The following is an 18,204-nucleotide window of genomic DNA, read 5'->3' on the forward strand; positions in this document are numbered from 1 at the left end:
GAATCACATTCCGATCACAATGAGAAAAAAAATAAACTGCATAAGTAAAGTATGAATCCAAATATGCAGAGTTTCAAAGGCCGTAAAACCATGATATAAAAATCCATAATTATCATAGCAAAGTTGTATCATTTTTGACGAAAATCACAAAGAAGTGATCATCTATAACTTATCAACACACTGGTATACTCAAATGATCAAATTTCGATGGTCGAAAAATTATGAAAAATTTTGGCAGAGTAACTTTAAGTGTAAGGAAGAAGATGAATAGTATAGGACAGTTCGTATACACCGTCCTATATACTATGTCTTTACACGCTTCCCAAGGCACTAAATTGACTAATTCGTTTGAAATTTGAACTAACGAATCAGCTAATTCGTTATTTAACTTGAACGCACAGAGTAGCGAATGAGACTTGATTCGTGTCTTGATTCGTTAAATATGCATAACGAGCTAGAAGTGTTTCGTTACAGACTGCGGAAGCAAATTAAGAGAACGAACTAGAGCGTAGTTCGTTAAAAACACCTAATTCGTTATCCATAATTAACGAATTAGACATTATTTGATTTTATATTTTTAAATTAAATGAATTTTAATAAAATAAATAAATCAAATTAAAATTAACATTAACTTACAATGACTTATCGAAAATCTTTATCTTGATAATCGAATAACTTAAAACGTTTCACGTTTTTGAAATATAATTTAAAGATACAACTTAAATTATATGTAAAATAATAGGATAAAATATTTTTGGTATTTTGTAAAAATTAAAGAATGTATATACGAAAAAAATATCCGAACTAGAAAATAGACAATTTTTTTGTGTTTTTCTGTGAATTTTCAAAAACAGTACATATTTTTGTGTTTTTGTAGAGTTTGAGCAGAGAATCATATTGACTAAAATGCCCTTCCATCTCAGTTTTATATTTCTGCGATATTATGACTGGCGTTAGATCGGTCATTGATATTGTTGTCCACTTAATAAATCTTATAACAAGCCTTCAAGTATTTTTGAGATATGATTTAGGGTTCAATTAGCGCACATAATATCAGAAACTATCAGCCTCTAATCTCGGTTCAAGCTTAATTGATTTTTGCCAGATCACCCCAACTTGACTTAAATCATTATAGTGTTGATCAAAATTTTGAAGATTTAAGAATATCTGAGCAATGCATCGAGTTTCCTTTACTGTGAGTGTGTATGCACGAGTCCATCTGTCGGCTTACATACATTGTATCCCCTGGGGTCCGTTTCTTATTGGTATTGAGACGCACGTAAGGGAGGAACAATTGTATGACTAACAGCGGATTTTGATCAATTCAGTAATTTGGATTGTACGGAGTACAACAGTGATCAAGTTTAATGACTCACTACGTGAATATTGGCTTTTAGCCACACACATGCTCTGGGCGGTTTGCCACACCTCGGTCTAAATGTGTGGCTAAAGGTCGCTTTCGCCACATATTTGTTATTCGTGTGACTAAAAACACACGTGTTAGAACCTTTAGCCACATAAATAAGATTTTTGTGGCAAAAAATCACACCTGCTGGAACATTTAACCCCACTTTTTCAATTCGTGTGACAAAAAACACACCTGTTAGAACCTTTAGCCACATAAACTAGATTTTTGTGGCAAAAAATCACACATGCTGGAACATTTAGCCACACTTTTTCAATTTGTGTGACAAAAAACACAACTGTTAGAACCTTTAGCCACATAAATTAGATTTTTGTGGCAAAAAATCACACTTTCTGGAACATTTTGCCACACTTTTTCAATTCGTGTGACAAAAAAAACAGTTGTTCAAAACCGTTAGCCACAATTTCATAAAAAAATGTGACTTTTACTTGCCACACTTAGTAAACTATGGCCAAATATGATCCACGCTCACAGTAGTTTGATAACGATGTGGTTAAAAACTAATACATATGGCCACACTTACGGGTATATGTGACCATAGAGTATTGTTTTTTAGCCACTTATAAGTTTTATATGTGGCTAAAAGTTAACGGTGACAACAAACAAAGCGTGTGACCGTTAGTAGTTAATGGCCACACTTTAATTGTTTCATATGTGGCTAAAAGCCTATACATGTGGTCACACTTAAGGGGTTTATGTGACCATAAAGCATTATTTTATAGCCACTTATAAATTTTTATGTATGGCTAAAACCTAACAGTTACATTAAAACAAAAGTGTGACTATTGATAATTAATATCCACATTCTAATTCTTTTGTGTGACCAACCAGACATCCACCCTTCAGTAACAAATATGAACCCTAATCCATCACCTGCTGCTAATACTTTCATCACGCATTAACATCGATTGAAGCTCATCTTGGTTAGGTAGGTGATTTATACTTTAATTTTGAGAAATTTGGGTGTTCGAGGGTTTGAATGTAAGCAATTAGGTCTTGGATTCAATCGATTAGTATTCGTTCTAGTTTAAACAATCTTGATACAAGTTGCAATTGACATTTCTGAATCTTTACTTTTTATCATTGTTGGATTTGTATTTTATAACAGGGATTTTTAACATGATTAATTAGAACCCTAGTGATGTCATAAACATGTTAGGGTTTGAGTTTTGTTGAGAACAGTTGGCTGACAGATTCGTTCTAATTTATTGATTGGTCTGTAACTCGCTGTTAAATGATGATTATTGATCGATTTTTGATTTTAGGATATAGTATTCTGAGTCTAGTTTCCAGAAAGGTAAATTTTGTAATTTTTGGATGAGTATTGAATACCTTTTATGATTTTACAAAAACATATGTCAAAGCTGATTCGGGGAGTTATATTCTGGTCCATTTTCCGGACACCATAACTCCCTAATGACAAACCCAAACGGGTTGGTTCCACTTCTGGAACTTAGTATTATGAGTTTAAAAGATAACCCAATTGGTCTTACACAATTTGGTTCAATGAGTTGATAGAACCATTAAACTAGTTTTTGTTGCGCAATCTGCTGAACTGTTAGTACCTATCTGTAATGGTTGAATTATTGTGAGTTTTCTATGCTTGAGAAAAATATAATAAAAATTGTTTGAGAAACCTGATTCATATATCATAATTTGGTAAATTTTGTAGAATTTATCCTTAATCTTTTCTTTGTGAATAAAATCAGTTTGTACATGCCAGAATGTGTCTCGTGAACTGAATAATCATAAGTTAAGTTGTATGATGAATATTTGGTTGCTTTGCCATGATATGATGTGTGGATACATGTTAGGACTTTCGGTACTGCTGACATTACTTATTATCACCAACGATTCGTCGGGTCAATTTTGTGTTTGTGTGTGAGTTCATACGTGGGTCTTAGAGTCATGTGTTGTTGAACATACTCTCATAACTTAAAACACTAGTAATAGGAAACAGTTAACGAGTCAAATGCATTCATTTGGTTTTGAGAAAACTCTGTTACACGTGACACCAAGTTTTGGGTTGAAAACACGGACATACTTGCATACTAGTTTTGAAAACACTAAACGTTTGCCTATACTTGTTTTATGGATTAAAAACACAAAATGTTTTGAAGTATTGGTTATGTAACCTGCTGAATCGAGCTGTTTAGCATGTTGTTTGCTGTAAAAACGAGCTATTAAGTGCTGAAACGAGCTGTTAAGTGCTGAAACGGACTGAAAAATCGATGAAACAAGCTGTTTAACATGATGTTTGATGTAAAAACGAGCTGTTACGTGCTGAAACGAACTGAAAACTTACTGAAATGAGCTGTTTAACATGCTGTTTGCTGTTAAAACGAGCTGTTAAGTGCTGAAACGGAATGAAAAGTCGCTGAAACGAGCTGTTTAGCATGTTGTTTGCTGTAAAAACGAGCTGTTAAGTGCTGAAACGGAATGAAAAATCACAGAAACGAGCTGTTTAGCATGTTGTTTGCTGTAAAATGAGTTGTTAAGTGCTGAAACGAACTGGACTGGAACATGAATTTTAATGATAAAACTAAAACATTTCCTCCGTTGTCCTTGTTCAAAAAAAAAAGACTCGAGACCCGTTTTGACCTGTTCCGACCTTGACCCATTTTGACCCGGACCCGTTATGACCCGAACCTTTTGACCCTGACCCGTTCTGACCCGAACCATAACAACTTTTTTTAAGTTGACCCGTTCCAACCCTGACACGTTTCGACCCTAACCTATTCCAACCCATAACCCGTTTCGACCCAACCCAACCTATTTGCCACCCGTATGTTTAATGTATATCGACGGGTTAGGCGAGTTGTACCTCTTAAGACACAATTTAAAATTATATACATAATGGGCCATTAGAGATTTCAAGGCCTAATATGGCCCATTAGGACAGGTATGACTTGTATTTGTCTATTATGGTCTAATATGACTCCCTATAACACGATATAACCCTTAAATATCTAATGTTACATATCACATGCCATAATAGGCCACTAAGAGATTACAAGCACTAATATGGCCCATTAAAGCGACTATGACATGAAAAAGGCTATAATGGGCCACTAACACCAACAAGGCCCAATAAGACCTATTGATGAAAGTATCACATGTTATCGGTCATTAACATCTAACTATGACTAGTGACATTCCTATACAACCTTCTTAGAGCAACTATGATGTGATAAAGGCTATAATGGGCCACAAACACCAGTTAAGGTCCAATAAGGCCCATTGATGAAAGTATGACATATTATTGGGCTTTAACCAAACTATGACTCACTAAATTCATATTCAACCCTTTTAGAGCAACTATGATATGATAGAGACTACAATGGGTCACTAACAACAATCAAGGCCCAAGACGGCCCATTAATGCAAAGTATGACATGCTACTAGGCGTTAACACCAACTATGAGTCACTACACTCCTATACAACCTGTTAAATTAACTATGACATGATATAGATATATTGGGCCATTAACAACAATCAGGGCCCAATATGTTCCATTAATAAAAGTATAACATGTTATTGGGCGTTGACACATGACTATGGCTCACCACACTCGTATACAACCTCCTTGTAGCGACTATGACATGATAGGTGATATAATGGGCCACTAATACCAATAAACGCCATTTGATGAGACCAACTATGAATCACTACACTCCTATACAACCAGTTAACGTAACTATGACATGATAGACCCATACTGGCCATTAACAACAATTAAGGTCCAATAAGGCCAATTGATGAAAGTATGACATATTATCGGGCGTAACCAAACCATGGCTCACTAAACTCATATTCAACCTTTTTAAAGCAACTATGATATGATAGAGACTACAGTGGGTCACTAACAACAATCAAGGCCCAAGACGGCCCATTAATGCAAAGTATGATGACCAACTATGACTCACTACACTCCTATACAACCTGTTAACGTAACTATGACATGATAGAGACGATATTGGCCATTAATAACAATCAAGGCCCAATATGGCCCATTAATAAAAGTATGACATGTTATCGGGCGTTGACACATGCCTATGGCTCACTACACTCATATACAACCCTCTTGTAGCAACGAGGACATGATAGATGCTATAATGACCACTAATACCAATCAAGGCCCATTGATTAATGTATAACATGTTGGGCCATCGACACAAATCAAGGCCAAATAAGGTCTATTGACGAAAGTATGGTGTGTTTCAGGCGTTAACACCTAACCATGACTAATGACAGTCCTATACAACTCTTTTAGAGCAATTGTGACATGATAGATGTTATAATGGGACACTAACACCGATCAAGAACTAGTATGACCACTAATAAAAGTATGGTTTATTGGGCGTTAACGATGATTACTACACTCTTATACAACTCTTTTATAGCAACTATAAATATCACTTGTATTTATTTTATATGTTTTTTTATTTAAAATACAATTTTTTTATATTATATAAGTTTTAATTAGTTGTTATATATATACACTAACAACTCTTTATTTTAATTATTAAAAATAAATTAAATTCATATTTAGTTCATATTAATTTCACTTCCCACAAAATTTCAAATTAAATTCAACCCCCTCTTTTCTTTAAAAAATTTTGAATTACCCTTATATTCTTAAATTTAATTTGACTACATATTTAACCTACCTTTTTTTTCTTTCTCTTCATTCCTTCTTATTATTCTTCTTCTTCATCTCTTTACACCCACCATAATCCTCAATCATTAATTCTCTAACTCACTGAATTCTTAACCAAATCCTTTGATTCCAGGCTCTAATCTAATTATTTTTGCAAGAGGAATTCACGTGTGGTGTCGGTTTTCATCAATTCTATCTCGTTTTTTGCCGGATTTGTGTTGAGTGTGAAGAACCCTAAGAACCAAGTTTGGGGATTTTCAATTTTAAGTGTTATTTCTTGTAATTGAAGCTTAGTACATCTTATTTCATCGCTAAAAAGGTATGTATTTCACTTGTTTGATGACAACAGTTTGCTGACAGATTCGTTTTCTTTTATTTATTGATATGTAACTTGATGTTAAACGATGATTACTTAACGATTTTTTATTCTAGGATATAGCACTATGAGTCTAGTTTCCAGAAAGGTAAAGTTTGTAATTTTTGGACACGTTTTGAATAGTTTTTATGATTTTACAAAAACACTGGTCAAAGCTGATTCGGGGAGTTATATTTTGGCCTGTCTTTCCGACACCATAACTCCCTAATGACAAAACGAAACGGGTTGTTTCCAGTTCTGAAAGTTTGTATTATGAGTTTTGAAGACAACCCAATTGGTCTTGCACAATTTAGATTAATGAGTCGATAGAACCATTATACAAGTGTTTGTTGTGCAATCTGCTGAACTGTTGGTACATATCTTTAATGGTTGAATTATTGTGAGTTTTGTATGTATGAGAAAAATATTATAAAAGTTTTTTGAGAAACCTAATTCATATATTCTATTGTGGTAAATTTTGTAGAATTTATACTTAATCTTTTCGTAGTGAATAAAATCAGTTTGTACATGCTATAATCTGTCTCGTGAACTAAGTGATCATAAGTTAAGTTGTATGATGAATGTTTGGTTGATTTGCCATGATACGATGTGTGAATACATGTTAGGACTTTTTAGTACAGTTGACATTGATTATTATCACCAACAAGTCGTAGATTCAAGTTTTTGTTTGTGTATACATTATGTCTAATGTGATTGTGCGTGATAGTCGTCGTGCTTTGAGGTTTCGCCTCACATTAACCCTTTACTAGTTACGATGCTAATACTTTAACAATTTTAGGTTCAAAAATTTAGACCCGAAATGGAGATGAAAAGAAGTCAAGAAACGAGTTCGAAGAACAAGCGCAACGAATGGAATAAATGGAAAAAACTTAAGGAAAACGAAGAAATGAAGCAAAAACAATTTGATTAGTTTATGAGAAAGTTTGAGGTCGGTAGTAATTAGTAGTAGTTTCAAATATTTTGAATTCATAACTTATTAGTGAAGGTTTGTTAATGTAAACTTGTTTTAAATTTTTGTTATTCTGTTTGTTAAACTTATGAAATAGCCACATTTATATATGTGTGATCAAAATTATGATAATAGCCACACTTTATATTACAAAAGCATTATGTGTGACAAACGGTAAGACAATGGCCACACCACAAACTACAAAAGAGTGTTTGACTGGCAAGTTCACATTTTTAGCCACATTGACAATAACCTCCAGTGTCTATATGATATGATTAGCCACACAATATCTCACTATGTGTGACGAAAAGTTTGACAATTGCCATACTTTAAATTACAAAAAGCATTATGTGTGACAAACGGTAAGACAATAGCCACACTATAATCTACAAAGGAGTGTTTGGGTGGCAAGCAAACATTTTTAGCCACTTTTAACGTAATTTCTAGTGTCTGTATGATATAATTAGCCACTCTATTTTTAATTTAAGTGGCCATTTCTTTGTTATATCCACACGGTATAGGTCACAATGCAAGCTTAACACAACCATACTGGCCACATTATTATAAAATTCATGTGGCTGAAACATATTTCATGTGGCTCTATACGTGCAATGGTCACTCATAGTAAATAGTTATGTGGCCATTTTCTACTGTTTAGCCACACTTATTGGAGAGGATTCTTGATGGCCAGCAACTAATGCATGTACCTTTTAGCCACACTTATTACCACATAAGGCCACTAAAAACTGTGTGTGGCCATATCATACCCACGGTGTCGCGACCTTTGGCCACATATGACCTGAACCAAATGTGTGTGGCTAAAGGCCTAAGGCCACACTTTTCTCGTGTGGCCGAAGGTCAATTTTCACGTAGTGACTTTGGGTTAGCTCTAAAAGCGAATGAAATATTCTTGCATATGAATACCCGGATGATTAAGCCGCATAAAGACTCACAGTGTCCAGAATCCTAACGCCTGTTATTTGCTTTATTATATTTTTGGGAGATCAACAACTATAAGGCTTGAGTATGACTGGTTATTACATTTCTGCCATCCTCACCGAGACTTCTGCTAGTGACTAACACCTCTTTCAATTTGGCTTTTCTTTAGATTTATATCACTTACTTTACTCTAACAGTTTGTTTAAGAGCTATCAATGCACCAATGATTAAGCACTCAGTCTTTTAAGCTTATTTCTTACTGGATTTGGGGTCAAATAATCAATGTACTATCATTTTCTGTTTTTGCTTCAAAAACTCAAAATTTTAGGAGCATAAAATAAAAGATATTTAATCGCCCCAGTTACTTTCAGTCTATAGATTAATGGTTATCCTATCAATATACAAGTAGATAATAGGAACAAAACATGCAAGCATTCTCCATAGATTTAAATAACCGACATAATTTTCAGCGAGAAAATAAGGTAAAAAGCATAACACACACCCCAACTACTTTCCATTCTCTGATAAATGGCTATTTTGAATATTTCCAAGAAATTATCAATAAATGGCTATTTTGAATATTTCCAAGAAATTATCAGGACTAACCATATAAAAGTATATGTTCTTCAATCAGCATTAATTGACATATTTTTCAGTGAATGAACGCCAAAATCTTTTTGGTTTTTCTCTTTACAAACAGAAAACACAATCTTTTTGTCTTTTTGGATTTTTTTTCTGTACAAACTAGAAATTCACAATCTTTTTCTCTTTTTCAAAAATTTTCAATGTTTTTGGATTTTTCAAAAATCTTTTTCTTTTAAAAATATAAAAACTAAAGACATGAAAACACACTACTTTTGGAGTTTTTAAATTTTTCAATGTTTTTGGATTTTATCTATACAAACGAAAAACACAATATTTTTGTATTTTTTAACCAAAATAAAATTTAACAGAACAACCAAACTAAACAATAAAGATAATTATCCTAGTTTCAGGATATCAGCAAGGGTTTTCAAGCCATTTAAACTAAGCAAAAATTGAAAACGCGTTTTATCAAATGCTTTGGTGAATAAATCAACTTTTTGAAAATCTGTATGTACTTTCTCAAGGTCAATTAATTTCTTATCATAACAATCCCGTATGAAATGATATAGAATTTTGATATGTTTCGTTTTCGAGTGTTGTACGGGATTTTTGGTGATGCTAATAGCAGCAGAGTTATCAATTAAGATGGGAGTAGTAAGAAACTTCAAACCGTAGTCGCGAAGATGTTGTATCCACAAAACCTGGGAACAACAACATACTCAGCTTCGGGGGTTGAAGTGGAGACTGTTGTCTGCTTCTTACACTGCTAGGAAACAAGACGGTTTCCTAAGAATTGACATCCCGCTGTGGTAGACTTGAAATTAATCTTGCATCCTCCATAGTCTGAGTCGGAATAAGAGGTAAGATCATAAGTATTGTCTTTGGGGTACCATAACCCGATGTCAGGATTTCCCCTACGATATTGAAGAATACGCTTGACCGCTGCCAGGTGAGTCACTCGGGGACTAGCTTGGTACCAAGCACATAAACAAACAAAAAACATTATGTCGGGTTGAGAAGCAGTTAGATACATTAAAGAACCAATCATAGCTCGATAGAGGGTCGGATCAACGGTATCCTCCAATTCATCCGGTGATAAATTATGACCCACGGGGAGAGGAGTAAAAGGGATTTTTCCGGCAGTAATCTTGAATCGGCTCAAGACGTCATTCACATATTTTGTCTAATGATTGAAAATTCCTTTATCAGATTGATGAACCTGCAACCCTAAAGAGAAATTCATCTCTCCCATCGAACTCATCTCGAACTTGGTTTGCATTGATTTCTCGAACTCCTTGCACAACTTGTCATTTGTTGACCCAAAGATTATGTCATCAACATAATTCTGAATGAGGAGAAGATCATCACCAATATTCTTTTAAAACAAAGTGCAGTCAATAGTTCCACGTTTGAAACCATTATACGTAAGATGGTCGGCGAGCGTGCCATACCAAGCTCTCGGGGCTTGTTGGAGACCATATAATTCCTTGTTTAAACGGTAAACACGGTCAGGATAATCAGGATCTTCAAAACCTGGAGGCTATAAAACAAACACTTCCTCATGAAGTTCACCATTGAGAAAAGCACTTTTTACATCCATTTGATATACTTTAATGTTATTGTAAGCAGCATACGCCAGAAAGATTCGAATCGACTCTAATCTTGCAACTGGAGCATATACCTCAGTGTAATCAATACCCTCTTGCTGATGAAAACCTTGCACCACTAAATGTGCCTTGTCTCTCACAATTACCCCATGATCGTCTTTCTTACATTTATATAACCACTTAGTCGGAATTGCCTTCTTGACTCTAGCAGGTTTGTCGATAAGATCCCAAACACCCAATCGTGCAAATTGCAGTAATTCTTCTTGCATGGCCTCTACCCAAGAAGGATCTTGAAGTGCCACACGAGGAGTTGTTGGCTCAACTTGGGATAGAAAGCAAGTGAATTTAGCAAGATTTACAATCCCAGACGAATGTAAGTCAGCATAAGCACATAATACATTATTCTCACCTGACGAAGCAACTTGATGCCGTGTTTGAACTCCCACATCAAGTTCTCCAATAATGTTTTCTTTTGGATGATAATTATGAATCCTAAGAGTGGGATTCTCAGGAACATCAATAGATTCAAATAAATTAGTGTAATGTTCACCCAGATCGTGAGATGAAACATCACTATCAAATTCGATAACTGATCAACAACTGGAGTGTCATCAGATGAAGTAGACGCATCATCAAAGAAAACTGGAGACTCATTTACAGGTTCTTCAGTTGGAGCAACAATTGGAGCTTCAACGTCATTAAAACTAGTAAATCGTGGAATTTCCAATTGATTCTCAAAATAAGCTTGAACTAGGTCTTCATCTGGTTGCTCAGTTGATAGTGTAAACGAATTAAATAAGCTATCATAATCAAACATCCAGTCGGGACCTTTCCCTTGAGGAGTAGTGTACTTTTGACAGTCCACATGGTACCATTCTTCAACACAACCAGATGTAGAAATACCAGTTTCTTAGAAGAAGCATATCCCAAGAAATATCCTTCAATGGATTTTTCATCGAACTTTCCTACATCCTTTATCAGCATCGTACAAGGACACCCAAAAGGCTCCAAGTACTTTAAATTAGGATTACGATTATTCAACAACTCATAACTTGTCTTTTTAAGTTTCTTAACAGTTAGAACTCGATTAAGTGTGTAACAAGCTGTATTCACCGCCTCATTCCAAAAGTGGATAGGAAGCTTTGAATCAGCGAGCATCGTTCTAGCAGCTTCAATCAATGTTCTATTCTTTCAATCAGCAACACCGTTCTGTTGTGGCACATATGGGGCATTATATTCTCGATGAGTTCCCTTTTGTAAACAAAAGAAATCCAATACAGTATTTTTAAATTCAGTACCATTGTCACTTCGAATTATCCTCACTTTCTGTTTATATAGTGATTCGATCTTAGTGATTAAATTTTGAACGAGATCGGTGTTTTCTCTTTCGACCTCATAAATAAGACCCATGAGTATCATGAATAATCATCAACTACCAGGCAATACCAATCTCCAGAAATACTTGCACGATTCACTGGACCGAATAAATCCATATGAAGTCGCTAAAGTGGACTATCAATAGAATTCAATAAATTAGAAGGATGTGTCTTTTTCTTCTGTTTGCCATTTTTGCAAGCAACACAGTGATCGGATAACTTAAAATTTTTCAACGAGACACCCTCAACTAAATCATTTGTCATTAGATATTTCATATTACGAACATGTATGTGACCCATTCTACGATGCCATAGAATAGAATCTTTCTCGGTTGCTTTCTAGACAAAACATGTTTCGATCGATGTTGATACTTTAGAGCTCATATTCAAGACATAAATATCATTTGATCGAAGTGATCGCATGATAACCATGTCCTCAGGAATCACATAACCCGGTTTTAAAATCAGACACTCTTTATATGTAAATATTGTAGTGTATTGCTTGTCACAGATTTGCGACACACTCAATAAATTATGGTGCACTTTATCACAATAATTAACCTTCTCAAAAGTAATATGCCCATTCGAAACGTCACCTTCTTGTGTAATCATACCCCCAGAATTCTCAGCAAACGCCACATAACCCCCTTGAATATTTCTTACATTTGTTAAGAGGTCGAGATTTCCAGTAATATGACGAGAACATCCACTATCCGTGATCCAGTTTTCACCCGAAATGGTCTTGGATGTACCCTCATTTTGTTTAGCCATGCAAGCAGACGTGGTTGAATCACTGATCTTTGCCATACAAGCGAAAGTAGTTAGAAGCTTTTCACTTGAATCATCAGACTTAGACTCAGTATCAGCATCAAAAGAAATTTCACTTCCACCCACATCTTGAAAGTACTCAGAAAATCCAAAAATTTCAAGATTTGCTTAATTGTTACCACATAATAACCTTTGTGACCAGTCATCTCTATCTACGTTGGATAACATTGCTTGAGATCCAGAAGACGAAGGTTTACCTCTAGAAGACTTTCCAGCATCATTACCACTCTTTCCCGATGAGTTTTGATCTTGTTTTCTGGGACCGGTATACTCCTTTTAGGCTTATCACATTCTTTGGCAAAGTGACCAAATTCTTGACAATTGTAACACTTGACCTTTAACTTATCAAATCCCAACTTTTTCTTCAACGAAGGAAGATCTTTACCTGCTCTCTGCATATACTTCTTAACTTTTCTTACTATCATAGCCAGGTTCCACTTTAAGTCCATCAGTTCTAAATCATCAGGATCAATGTGATCGTAATCTTCATCATTCAGATCACTTGTAGCAATCTTACTACTAACCAAATTCTCATTAATGAAAGCAGAAAAAAATGCAAAGTTTTGTTCAGCCTCCCTCATGTTTACATTTGTTTGAGATGAGAATTGATTTGTGGATGATGAAGTTCCAGATCCACCAGGTGAACCAGTATTTCCAGCTGTATAAAAACAAGCATGTGGATTGCTATACATAGTTGTTGCATTTTCACTTGTCGTTTGTGTGAGAAAAGCAGTGATAGGTGAAATGGTTGAACTTAATGGCATGCTTCCACCATAAAATGCAGGATCTTAATTATCTTTCGAAGACTTCTGACATTTAAGATCATATTCTCTAGTCTCGATCTTTTGCAAAAACTCAGATGCATTCAAATCCTCATTGCTAAAATAATTATTCTCCTTCAAAACCGTCAAGAATGTTGAATAAGAACTTGGCAAAACACTCTTAATAGTATCAATATTATCTGCTTCTGATATTTCCAATTTCATTTTATCCATCTCGGCTATCAGATGATTAAGCCTTGTAGTCATTTCTTCAACTGTTTCACCCTTAAGTAGATTAAAGTTTCTGAATTGAAACTTAAGAATAACCTTTTTGCTTTCAGCTATGTTTCCCATACTTCCCATTCGGATATGTTGGAATAACGAGGCACAAATCTTAATACTTCCTACTTGGTGAAAAATATTTTCTGGCAAAGCCATAGTAAGAGTAGAATAAACTTTTGTCTCTGTTTCCAATGCTTTCTTCTCTTCAACTGAGTATTGTGAGATGGCTTTAGGTGTAAAACCAATAGTCTCATATCCAATCATAGGAACAGTGTAAACCTCATCCAAACAGTACGAACACTCTGGATGAAATGTCCCTAGATGAGCTCGGAAACGAGGTTCCCATTTAGCAAATCGCTAAATTTAATTCAACGGGGACATTTCGAATGTGAACCGATCTCAGTTCAAGTTGGAACATTTGTTGCATCAACATGTTTTGAGAAGAGAGTGCATACATACCAGCCATGTTTGCTAAATAATCAATTTTATCAAACGTCAAGAGTTAAAATTAGGTAATGAACTGTATACAGTGTAACGAACTGTGAACAGTAAATGTAATGAACTGTAAACAGTAAAAAATGAATTAAACCTTAACTAAGTTGAGGTTTATCAGGTAACGAATTAGAATTGAAATTAAGTAACGAATCAAGTCACGAATCTGCTGGTCAACGAATGAGTCAAACTAACGAATTGAAAATCACTAACTATAAGCTTAGATAATTAGAAAATTTCCTGTAACGAATCACTAAGAAATATGTAGCGAATTAGATAGCGAACAAGCTACAGTTGATAACGAATCGACTTATAGCGAATCAGGTTGTTACAACGGCTTGTAACAAGCTCTGACACCGAATGCCACGTGGCAAAGGTTGTTATAAGACAGTTTCCAAAGTAAACACGTGTCACACAAATCAGTGAACACGAATCAGACAAAATAGCGAACAGATTAAGCGAATCAACTATAACTCATAGCGAATTGGTGAAATATGTTAACAATCGAGTTGAATGCTTAACGAATCCGAAGCATATTCAAATCTTCAAATCCTCAAAGAAGAATTTCTAGAAATCTGGAAATTGAAGAACACGAACCCAGAAATCCAATTTGTAATACACACTCAATACTCAACCAAATTGCACAAATCAATTACCAAAATACTCGCAAATCGATCACGAGTTTCATCGTATCAATCTCGTAATCCAATTCACCAATAACCATATTCAATCTAACCACAATTCGATCCTATGTTCTCGGTCAATTCCAAATCCAAACTAAAACAATCCAAATACAATCCATACCTCAATTCCGGTTAATCAAAAGTTCACAATTACCTTACCAGACACAAATCTAATCCAATCCTTCCTTAATCCATCGAATTAATCTCAATTTGATCCAAAACTTAATCAAACAGAGACTTATCAATAAATAAGATCAATTACCAATCAGATAACATTATTTAACATCCAAATCAAGCGTAATTGATCACTGAAAGCTCTGATACCACTTGTTTAAACCTTAGAATCAATACTTAACAATAAACAGATTTCAGATATGATATATACGATTAACTCTAAACTTGGATCTAGCTCATTATCACAATTGATTGTATGTTATGTATGTGTATATATTATCAGTAGTGTGTATAACGTTAATATTATTAGTATGAAGATTGAGAGAGAGAGTTTGGGCAGAGTTTAGTTAATTTTATCTCAAAAACTTACATTAATGTGTGAACAATATTCACTATAAATAGACGATGGAGTTAGTTCGTTAACATCCCCTAACAAACTAAACTCCAATTCGTTACATACATTAAAGAGATAATAATCTTAACGAATCACCCCCTGATTCGTTAAACATCCTCAACCAATCAGGAGGGATAATATCTTAAGTATTAGTTCGTTAAACATCCTTAGCGAACTAGACATTACATTAACGAATTACAAAGATAGATTAATTGTTTATTACATTACTCAAAGCAACAGATACGTTAACGATAAATACAAAGACTCGAGATGCAAAACCATGCACTAACAGGAGATCATTCCTAGAACGTCAATGCTAGTCGGTTTCAGTGGAGAAACCAAGAAGACATTGGGGGACATCAACCTCCCAATTTACATTGAAGGGTTAAATTCATATAAAAAATTTTGTGTTATTGATAACCTTTCTTGTTGCAATGTTATTCTAGGTAGGCCCTGGCTGCATAGAATGAAGGCGGTAGCTTCATGTTACCACCAATGCATCAAATTACCTAATCCATGGGGTGTTGTGAAGATAGTTGGTGATTAGGCGGAGGCCAAAAACAATTATTCTTCATCGATGAAGCCAACAGCCAAGCAAACTATAGCATAGAAACCATTGCAACATCCTAGGGACGTACTGGAAGCTCGGGAGAAAGATATTAAAGAAATATCCTTGGACCTCGAGGATCCAGATGTAAAGGTGTTCCTAGGATCTAGTATCCCCAACAAGATCAAGGAGGATATGATATCCTTCTTAGGGCGAAGAAAATCTACCTTTGCATTTAAACATTCAGACATGACAGGTATTTCAAAGGAGGTAATCACTCATAAATTAGGCCTTGATTTATCTATTAAACCCGTCCATCAGAAGCGAAGAAAATTCGCTCCTGAGTGGAACAAAATCATACAAGAAGAAGTTGAAAAACTTCTTAAGGCCGGTATGATTAGAGAGGTTAAGTATCCTCGATGGTTAGCTAATGTGGTTGTTGTTTCTAAAAAGAATGGAAAGTGGAGGGTGTGTGTCGATTTTACTGATTTAAACAAGACATGCCCCAAGGATCCTTTCCCTTTAGCACATATAGACTCCATGGTGGATGCTACGGCAGGACATGAAATGCTTACCTTTATGGATGCTTCCCCTGGATTTCAACAAATTCAGATGGAACCATCTGACCAGGAGGATACCGCGTTCGTTACCCCTACCGGCATATATTGTTATACTGCTATGCCTTTTGGACTAAGAAATGCAGGGGCCACATATCAAAGACTGGTGAACATGATGTTCAAGGATCAGTTGGGCAAAACCATGAAGTTCTACATAGACGACATGGGGTAAAATCAAAGAAAGCTGAGGATCATCTAAGAGATCTTGAAGAGGCGTTCAACATCCTTGATCAGTATAATATGAAACTGCCATTTTGGTGTTAAGGCTTGAATGTTTCTAGGGTACATGGTCACCAAGAGGGGGATAGAAGCAAGCCCAGAGCAGATAGAAGCCATTATCAACCTAAAGTCACCTGTAAATGCCAAGGATGTCCAAAGGCTCACAGGAAGGATAGCCGCTCTTAACAGGTTCATCTCAAGATCTTCCGAGAAATGCAAGGATTTCTATGACATCCTTAGGAAGAATAAAAAGTTCGAGTGGACGGAAAAACATGAGGCTGCTTTGAGAGCCTTAAAGGATTACTTATCCTCAGCTCCAGCTCTGATGAAGCCTGTGGATGGAGAATCCTTATATCTCTATTTAGTCGTGTCAGGTAACACTGTAAGTGCTGTTCTTGTAAAAGAACATGAAGGTGAACAACACCCCGCCTATTATGTAAGTAAGAGTCTCTTAGATGCGGAAGCCATGTATTCTCATTTAGAAAAGTTAATTCTCGCACTTATTATGTCCTCCACTAAATTAAGACATTACTTTGAGACTCATACTATTATTTTGAAAACTAATTATCCTGTTAAGAATGTCCTTAGAAAGCCAGAGTTATTAGGTAGGATGGCCAGTTGGCTGTGAAGCTGAGTGCATATGATATTCAGTATGAGCCAAGAACAGCCATCAATTCACAAGCACTAGCAGACTTTGTGGCTGATTTCAGTAGCGATATGCAGAAAGAAGCTGACTTGGAGGTTCGACAACTAGAAGAGACCAAGGATCCTTGGATACTCTTCACTAACGGAGCTTCTAACGTGAGAGGAACAGGATTGGGTATCCTACTGAAATCACCACAGGGGGACACAATACCCAATTCCATAGCTTGTGAGTTTCAAGCAACAAACAATGAAGCAGAGTATGAAGCTTTAATCGCAGGTTTGCAATTAGCCAAAAGTATGAGGATCAGGTATCTTCAAGTATATGTAGATTCTTTATTAATAGCTAACCACTTTAACGGCTCATATGCTGTTAAAGGTGAGAAACTAATCAAATATTTAGACGTTGTAAAGGAGTTAGCAAAATCCTTTGAAATATTTAGTATTGTACAGGTACCAAGGGAAGAGAATGCCGGGGAGGATGCCTTGGCAAATTTAGCCTCATCCTTGAAGATTCCAGAGGACGTGAAGATTCCAATCATTCATATTCTCTCGCCAGCAATAGGGAAACAATAAGTTGGGGAGATAACGAATGACAAAGAGATTGTACTTTGGGATCCATTATCCTCGAATTACCAAGGATCAT

The sequence above is a fragment of the Bidens hawaiensis genome, unplaced genomic scaffold (assembly GCF_021521415.1).
Source record: "Bidens hawaiensis isolate Kalapana, Puna unplaced genomic scaffold, B.hawaiensis_p1.1 tig00000001_1, whole genome shotgun sequence".
NCBI lineage: Eukaryota > Viridiplantae > Streptophyta > Magnoliopsida > Asterales > Asteraceae > Bidens > Bidens hawaiensis.